Consider the following 9,035-nt stretch of genomic DNA (forward strand, 5'->3'; position numbering starts at 1 on the left):
GAAAGGTTAAGGGGAGGAGAGAAAGGAAGGAGAGAGGGACAGAAGATAAAGAGAGGGAAAGGAGAGAAGACGCGAAAAGGGAAGAGGAAAGGGCCGGGGAGGAGGTGAACGAGGGAACAACAAAAGGAAGGAGAGAGAGAGGAAGAGAGGATAGGAAGGAGGAGACAAAAGGAAAAGGGAAGGGGAGAAGAGGGAGAGAAAAGGGAGAGGAAGAGAGAGAGAGAGAAGCAGAGGAATAGGAGAGAGGGGAAAAGAGGAGGAGGGAGGGGCGAGAGGAAAATGAATGAGGAAGAAAAGAAGAAGAAAAGAGACAGAAGGAAGAAGGAAGGAAGGAGAGTAGAAAATAGAAGGGAAGGAAGAGGAGAGGAAGAGGAAGAGAAGGGGGAGGGAAGGGGAGGGTAAGAATGCGCTCGTAGGGGGGGTGGGGGGGAGGTTGATATCAATTTGTTTTATCTCTTTATCGTACAGTCGTTTGTGTGTGCGTGTACGTGTGTGTGTGTGTGTGTGTGTGTGTGTGTGTGTGTGTGTGTGTTTGTGTGTGTGTGTGTGTGTGTGTGTGTGTGTGTGTGTGTGTGTGTGTGTGTGTGTGCATGTGTATGTTTGTGTATGTGGGTATGTATGTATATACATACGTATGTGTGTATGTGTATGTGTCCATGTATGTAAGTACACCCATATCTCCACGCATTTATATAAAACCGCCTCTAATAGCCTGTATGCAAATGCTAACGTGCGTGAGTTACACATTCAACAAATGCAACAACAAAACAACAACAAAAAGCAGTATTGTATACCATGTAGATTGCAGACTGTGCGATCACGCAGAAGTTTCCGCCAGGCTGTTCAGACGAGCGTGAAACAGCCTGCTATCGTAACCATCGCCAACTTGTGCCGGCTGTGAACAGGGGTGGGGGGTGTGGGGTGGGTGTGGGGGTGGGAGTGGGTGATTGGGGGAGGGGAAGGGGTGGGATTGGGTGGGGGTGGGGAAGGGGTGGGAGTGGGGGGTGGGGGTGGGAGAAAGGGGGAGAGGTGGGTTAAAGGTAGGATCTAGTTTTTTTAGGGATTTAGGGATTACCTTTTCCTTTTTTTTGGGGGGGGCAGGTCGGTAGGGCTTATCTTGCAAGGATATTGAAGTACCCTGTGCATATATATGTATATATATACATACATATATAAAATAATATTTTAAAATAATATATATAGATATTATAATATTATATAAAAAATATAATTATATATATGTAAAACCGTTGAGTCTTTTCAATAAAACTTTTTTGTGCATTTTGGGGGGAGAACCACACACACACACACATATATATTATTAAAAATATATTATATATATAAAATTATAATATATATAATATATATAATTTTATAAATATAATCAGTATATAGAAACTTATGAATATACTACATACATCATACATACATACTACATATATATATTATATTATATATATATATATATATTTTATATATAATATATATTTAAAAACAATATAATGTATAAAATTATAATATATATATTAAATATAATATATATAATATATTAAAATTATATATATATATATATTTATCATTTATTTTTATGTATGTTTCTTTTAGTATAGGATTATATTTTCATGTAATTTATGTACACAACATGTAGTTAATGTCTATCAATTCTTCTCTCTCTCTCTCTCTTTTCTCTCTCTCTCTTCTCCCCTCTCCTCTCTCTCTTTTTCTCTCTCTCTCTCTCTTCCTCCTCTCTCTCTATCTCTCTTCTCTCTCCTTCTCCTCTCTTTTTCTCTCTCTCTTCTCTCTTTTCTTCTTCTCCTCTCTTTCTCTCTCTCTCTCTCTCTCTCTCTTTCCCCTCTCTCTCTCTTTTCTCTCTTTTCTCTCTCCTCTCTCTCTCTCTCTTCTCTATCTCTCTTCCCTTTTCTCTCCCCCTCTATCTCTCTCTCTTTTCTCTCCCCCTTTTCTCTATCTTTTCTCTCTCCTTTCTCTCTCTTTCCTCTCCTCTCTCTCTCTCTCTCCCCTTCTCTCTCCCCTCCTCTCTCCCCTCTCTCTCTCTTTCCCCCTCTCTCTCTCTTCCTCTCTCCCTCTTCTCTCTTCTCTTCCTCTCTCCCTCTTCTCTCTCTCTCTCTCTCTCTCTCTCTCTCTCCCCTTTTCCCTTCTCCTCTCCCTTCCTCTCTCTCTCTTTCTCTCCATGGAGCGTTAAGGATTGCCCAACTCGCTGTGGTTCGAGTCACCTGTTGTTGCAGATAGGATTGGGTTGTCGTGCATTTGCAACTGCAAAAATATTTATTAAGATATAGACATTTATGGCAACATTCGCTCTTGATCTTCTGCGTTCTAATTAAAGTATTTATAAGACATAAAGGGGGGAAAAACTAATAAACTAATGCAATTTGCAATAAAAAACTGAACATGAGAAATGAACTCGCTCAAGGGAGAGGGTTTGCAAAAAATTTTTGCAAAAAGTTCGGATCTTTTTATTGTCTATTACCCTTTTCATAGGTTTTAAGGTGATGATTGGTTACAGGGTCGTGCTATTACGACCGCCCGAATAATCAGCAGAGACTGAGTGATTACGTGATGGTGCCAGCCGACAGAATGGTGTCACGGTGGCGCCATCTGTCAGGCAACGCGGCAGTTATATGCATTTTGTCTGCATTGCTTCACTCGTGTTTCGACGTCTCGTGTTGAGAAATGTATTCGATACATACTGTATTATATATTCTGCTCTTCTGCATAGAAGCACATAAGGGGATCAGGGGTGAAAGGCGGAGCGTGAACGAGTGATTATCGTGTATACAGTATATATAGAGAGAGTGATTATCACGTATACACTATTCATGGGTATAAAAGCTTTCAGTTCACCTCTTGCTCTGACTCCCAATCCTGCTCCTCAATGAGTCTCATGTGAAAGTTCATGTAAAGAAAAAGGTCATGATATCAGGGTATTGTGCCAATACATAAGGATGAACGTTTTCACAAGTATGTTAGTAAGTATCCCTTGTTTGTAAAAGTGAGATCTAGTCAAGGGTGAGAGTCAGGGCAAAGGAATCAGCAAGGGCAAGGGTGAGTGTCAGGGGCCAGGGAGATGCAGGGGTAGGGTGACAGCTGACGAAGGGGGAGAACCAGGGCAAGGGTTGACAGGACAGGGGATCAGGAGATGACTTTCGAGGGCGTGCGGGCGTGCGTGCGGGAGCGGCGGCGAATGAGAGCCAAAGATAGTATCCTCCGATTAATGTTCATCGTTAATTAGTTCATTAGACACAAACTGAGAAATCAAAGAAGCGCCGCCTTCCCTCTTTTCCCCCTCCCCCCCTTTCATCTGCCCTCTACCGGCCCTTCCCTTTCCCTCCTCTCCCCTCTCCCTTCTCCCTCGTGTCCTCCTCTACCCTCCTTCTCCCGGCCAGGTCCTCCTCGCTCCTCATCTCCCTTTCCCTGCCCTCCTTGCTACCTCCCCCCCCCCCCTCGGCGAGCTGTCACCGCTACAGTAAGACGCTCAGGTGATGGCGGAGCACCTGGCCGCTGGTGTAGCCGACCGAATGATATCACCACGTGTGATACCAGCTGGCAGGTGACACCACCAGCACACCCGCTGCCGTCCACCCCTCGCTCTTAACTGCCTCCCCTCTAACCCGCTCCCCTCCCTTGCCTCCTCCTCTCCCCTTCCTCTCAATTTCCCGCTTCCGTGCACTCCCTCTCACTCCCTTTCCCTTCTCCCTTTTCTCCTGGACTCCCTCTCCCCTCGGCTTGCTTCCCCTCTGTCTCCTTTGCTCTCTTTCTGACCCGATTTCCCCTCTATCTCTCCATTCCCTCTTCTCCCTCCCCCCTCTCCCCTCGCCCTAAAAACCACCTGCCCGTCGCAAAGATGATCGCGTTATCGGCGCAACCTCTCTCTCTCCTCACGCCACAACCTCATTACCTCATCTTGGTAATGATTCCCTGGCGTGAGTATGCGCCCCTCCCCTCCCTCCCCTTCCCCTCCCCTCCTCCTCTTCCCTCCTCTCCTCGTTACCACTTCCCTCCCTTCCTCTGCCGTTCCTCTCCCCTTCTTTCCTCTCCCTCTGTCGCGCTACGTGCACCCTCCTCCGATATAGATTAGGCCGGCGGACGGAATCGTAGGTGCGTGATGGATCGTCGACTTGCGATTGATTTTTGCGACTGCAGATCCTTATGCGATGTTGGTGATCTGTTCAAGCCGGGTCATAGCGTTCGGTAATCACAGTGCATCGGGTGAGACTGTGTGACTGCGAGTGTAAGAACGCCTGTGGAGACTGAGAATCGGATTCCCACTCTCCCCTCCCCCGCCCCCCTATCGGATTACTCTGGATTACTACTTCGGATTACGGTGGATTTCTGTGCTATTCTTGAGGATTGGCAGTGATGGGGAAAAATGTTAATAGACTGAAAAAAGTGAGTTGGTGGGAACCAGGAAACAGACAAATTCAGCCTTAATACAAGTTTATCTAAACCCACGAGACTTAACATCCTCAGGGGGAACTACGAGCCTAAACTACTTTTATCAACAGTGGCAAAAAAATCTACTTGAACAGAGTGAAAAATACAAGATAATAGGAAACAAAGGCAAACAAAGCAGAGATATTCAAGACTATCATTAGCTTATCTAGAACCAGGAAACATAATAGTCTCTAGGGGGGTCTTTGAGCCTAAACTGCTATTATCAGCTGTGACAAAAAAAAAAAAATAGAGTGAATAAATAAGATAATATGAATCAATTACAAACAAATCAAAGCATAGAAATTCAAAATTGTCATTAGCTTATCTAGAACCTAATTACATAATAGCCTCTAGAGGGGTCTACGAGCCTAAACTGATGTTATCAGCTGTGACTAAAAAAATGCTTTAACACAGTAAAAAGATAGGATAATATGAATAAAAACAAATAAAAAAAACAGAGAAAGTCAAGACTGTCATCAGCTTATCTAGAACCAAAGGACATAATAGCCTCTAGAGGGGTCTACGAGCCTAAACAGCTATTATCAGCTATGACTCCCCCCAAAATTACTTTAACGCAGTGGAAAAAAAACATAATATGACTCAAATACAAACCAAAAAAAAAAGAAATTCAAGACTGTCATCAGCTTATCTAGAACCATGAGAAATAATAGCCTCTAGAGAGTCTACGAGCCTAAACTGCTATTCTCGATGATTGCAGTCATGTTCGCGGAGAGCAGCGTACCCACAGAATTAATATCCAGTTTGCAATTTAATCCTTTGCTCGTGTCTGCCAAAACGGGAACATTGTGCTTGTTTCATTTTTCTTTCATTGCTTTTATTCTTTATTCATCTATGTACGTTCATTTACACATCTACCTGAAGTATTTTATATGGAGTAACTACAACCTCTCGAAACAAAGGCTACAAGTGTCGTGTTTTGTCGAGCGATTTTCAAGTTTTTTTTTATGGTCTGTTGATCTTCCTTTGTCGTATTCTCAAGGGATTTTTTAAGGGAATATTGCTTTTAAAGAAAGAGAGAGAGAGAGAGAGAGAAAGAGAGAGAGAGAGAGAGAGAGAGAGAGAGAGAGAGAGAGAGAGAGAGAGAGAGAGAGAAAGAGAGAGAAAGGGGAGAGGGAGAGACAGACAGACAGAAAGACAGACACAGACAGCAAGACAGACAAAATGATAAACACACATACAGAATAATAGACAGATAGACAGTTAGAACGATACACAGACGCAGACAGAAAGGCAAACAACAGACCAAATAAAAGAAAGACAGAAAAAATATATATACGCAGGAAGTAAGACAGACAAACAAACAAACAAACAAAAAAACATCAACACCGGAAAGACAGAACCACAAACAGACAAGAAACAAGGACATATATATACAAAAAAAAAGAGAGAGAGGCAACACTAAAGACCCCCCCCCAAAAAAAAATAATAATAATAATAAATAAATAAAATAAAATAAAATAAAACTAAATAAAACGAAATGAAAAGAAATGAAATTAAAAACAAACGCCAAAGCAACCCCACAGCAAACAGACGCTCCACAACACGATCGAGGTGGCGTAAAACCCTCGCGATTAGGCGAAGCTCCCAAGCAAAAATGACTTTGAAATATCACGTTTGCCTCATTGTGTCGGAAGGGCCCGGGCGTCAACAAGGAGAGGAGATGGACGGATGATGCAAGGGAAGGTGGGAGGGTATTTGTATGTGTGTGTGTGTGGGGGGTGGTATGCGTGTGTGTGTGTGGGGGGGGAGGTATGTTGTGTGTGTGTGTATGTGTGTGGGTGTGTGTGCGTTGTGTTCTTGTATATGTGTGAGTGTGTCTGTATGTGTGTATTTATGTGTGTGTGTGTTTATGTATGTTTGTGTGCGTCTGTTTGTGAGACTTTATGTGTATAATTACGGACACATGTATATACGTAATTATATAAGTATGGATGGATTTATGAAGACGAGATAAAGTTACAGACTCTTTTCTAACAAAGATATCTATTTCCTTACTCTCAAAGCTTACAGTTTCACTTCGACTTTTGCTCTCCTTCCTTTCTGTTCTTTCTCCTTCTTCTTCTCGTTAACCATTTCCTTCCCCCTCCTCTTCTCCTCCTTCTCACCTTTCTTCTTTCTCCTCTTTCGTCACCTCCTTCCCACCCTCTTAATTTCCTTCACCCATTCCTAATCCTAATCATCCTCCTCTTGCTCTTCCTCCTTCTCCTCCTCCTCCTCTTCCTCCAAACCCTCCTCTTCCTTTTCCTCCTCCTCGTCTTCCTCCTGCACCTCGTCCTCCTCCTCCTCCTCCTCCTCCTCCTCCTCCTCCTCCTCCTCCTCCTCCTCCTCCTCCTCCTCCTACACCATCACCTCCACCCTCACCTTCACCCCCATCCCCCCCACTCCCCACCACCTCCTACCACCCCGTACCTCTACCCCTACCCCTACCCTCCCATCCCAACCCCCCCAACCCCCCACCCAAAAAAAAAAAAAAAAAAAAAAAAAAACACGACCATGCTTAACAGAACGCGGGGGCCAAAACGCGCATCATAATCAACCGAAAGATGCTGCCATGACCTAAGGATGAGATTATCAACCTCCTAAAAAAAAGAGGAAGCAGCATCACAGACACTCTCGTCATCCCATTTATCTTCCTAATGAGCCGGGAAATCGCAAAACATCGCGGGCCGTGAAGCGAGCGATGCCTCTCGGGAAGATGACTCCGCGAGACGGGCGGGGGTGTAGCACAGAGAGGAAGGAGAAAAAGGAAGAAGAAGAAGAAGAAGAAGGAAGAGGAGAAGGAGGAAGAGGAGAAGGAGGGATGAAGTAGGAGAAAAAGGAAGAAGGAGAAGAAGGGAAGAAGTAGAAGAAAAGTAGGAGAAGGAAGATGACTCCGCGAGACGGGCGGGGGTGTAGCACAGAGAGGAAGGAGAAAAAGGAAGAAGAAGAAGAAGGAAGAGGAGAAGGAGGGATGAAGTAGGAGAAAAAAAAAGAAAAGAGGAGAAGGAAAAGGAGAAGGAAAGAGGGAGGGAAGAAGAACGAAGAAAAGATAAAGATGTAGCACAAAGAGGGAGGAGAAAAAAGGAAGGAGATGAAGGAAGAGAAGAAGAAGGGGAGAAGTAGAAGGAAAAGGAGGAGAAGGAAGAGGGAAAAGGAAGGAAAGAGGAAGAGGAGGAGGAGAAGGAAGAGAAAAGGATGTTTTTTGGGAAGATGACTTCGCGAGGGGGGGGGGATAGTACAAACAGGTGAGGAAGAAGGAAGAAAAAGGAAGGAGGAAGGAGGAGGAAAAAGAAAGAAAAGAGGAAGAGAAGGAAGAGAAGAGGAAGAGAAGGAAGAAAAGAGGAAGAGAAGGAAGAGAAGAGGAAGAGAAGGAGGAAGCGCTGCAGCACAAAACAGGAGGACGACGATAAAGGAAGGAAGAGGAGGAGAGAGAGGGAGAAAAGAGAAAAGGAAGAAGGAGGAGGAGAAAGAGAAAAAAAGAAAAAAGAAAAAAGGAAAGAAGTACAAAGAAAAAAAATGAAAAAAAGGAAGAAGGAGATAGAGAAAAAATGAAAAAAAGGAAGAATGAGGAAGAAGAGAACGTGCAAAGAAAGGGGAAGATAAGAAGGAATGAGGAAGCGAAGAGGATGAATGGGAGACATGAAGAAGAAAAAGAGAAGAAAAAGATGACGAGGAAAGACGAAAAAGGACAAAAAAAAAGAAAATAAATGAGGAAGAGGGAAAAGGGGTAAAGAGAAAAGGAAAGAGAAAGTGTGAAATACAAAGAGAGAAGAGGAGATGGTGATGAAAGAGGAGGAAGCGAGGAAGTGGAGGAAGAGAAGAAGGAGGAGAGGCAGAGGAAGAAAAGAGATTAGGGAAGAGAAAGAGGAAGAGGAAGGGGAGAAGAAAGTGGGGAAATAAGCGAATGGGGAAGTGGAAAAAGGAAGAAAACACGAAGATGGAAAGGAAAGGGAAGGAGATGGGAAGGAAATAGTAAAGGAAGGGGAAATAGAGGTGGAAGAGAAGAATAAAGAAAAAGAAAAAAAGGAAGAATAAGGGGAGGAATAAAGTGGAAGAAGAGAAAGTGAAGGACAAGGAGGAAGAGGAGGAAATAAAGAATAAAGCGAGAGAGGAGGAAAAAGAGTAAAATGCGAGAAAAGAAAGAAAGTTAGGCAATGGAAAGGGTAATAAATGAGGAGGAAGGGGAGAGAGAAGATCACCCAAGAGGGTAAGAAAGGAGGGAATAAGGAGGAAGAGGAAGAACTTGAGAAAGGAGTGAGAAAGATAGGTGAAAGAATCGTGATAACTTGCAGGGAAACGGAGGCAGCCGAGACCCCCCCCCCCCCAACCCCCCCCCAACCCCCTTTAACCTTGTTTTTTTTTCAAAAGTCCCAGATTTATTTATTATTATTTTTTTTTAGGGGATGAGGCGGGGATTTTTTTCTAAGGGAAAGAGGCGGGGATTTTTTTTTTTTTTTGGGGGGGGGGGAGAGAGGGTGCGTTCTCGGGACCTATAAACCTCTTATTTCTCTTCTGTTTCAAGTTTTAATCTTTCATCACAAAAGGGGGCACATAGAACAAGTCAATTTATTGTTTATTTTTAT

This window comes from Penaeus monodon, chromosome 8 (genome assembly GCF_015228065.2).
Source record: "Penaeus monodon isolate SGIC_2016 chromosome 8, NSTDA_Pmon_1, whole genome shotgun sequence".
Taxonomy (NCBI): Eukaryota; Metazoa; Arthropoda; class Malacostraca; order Decapoda; family Penaeidae; genus Penaeus; species Penaeus monodon.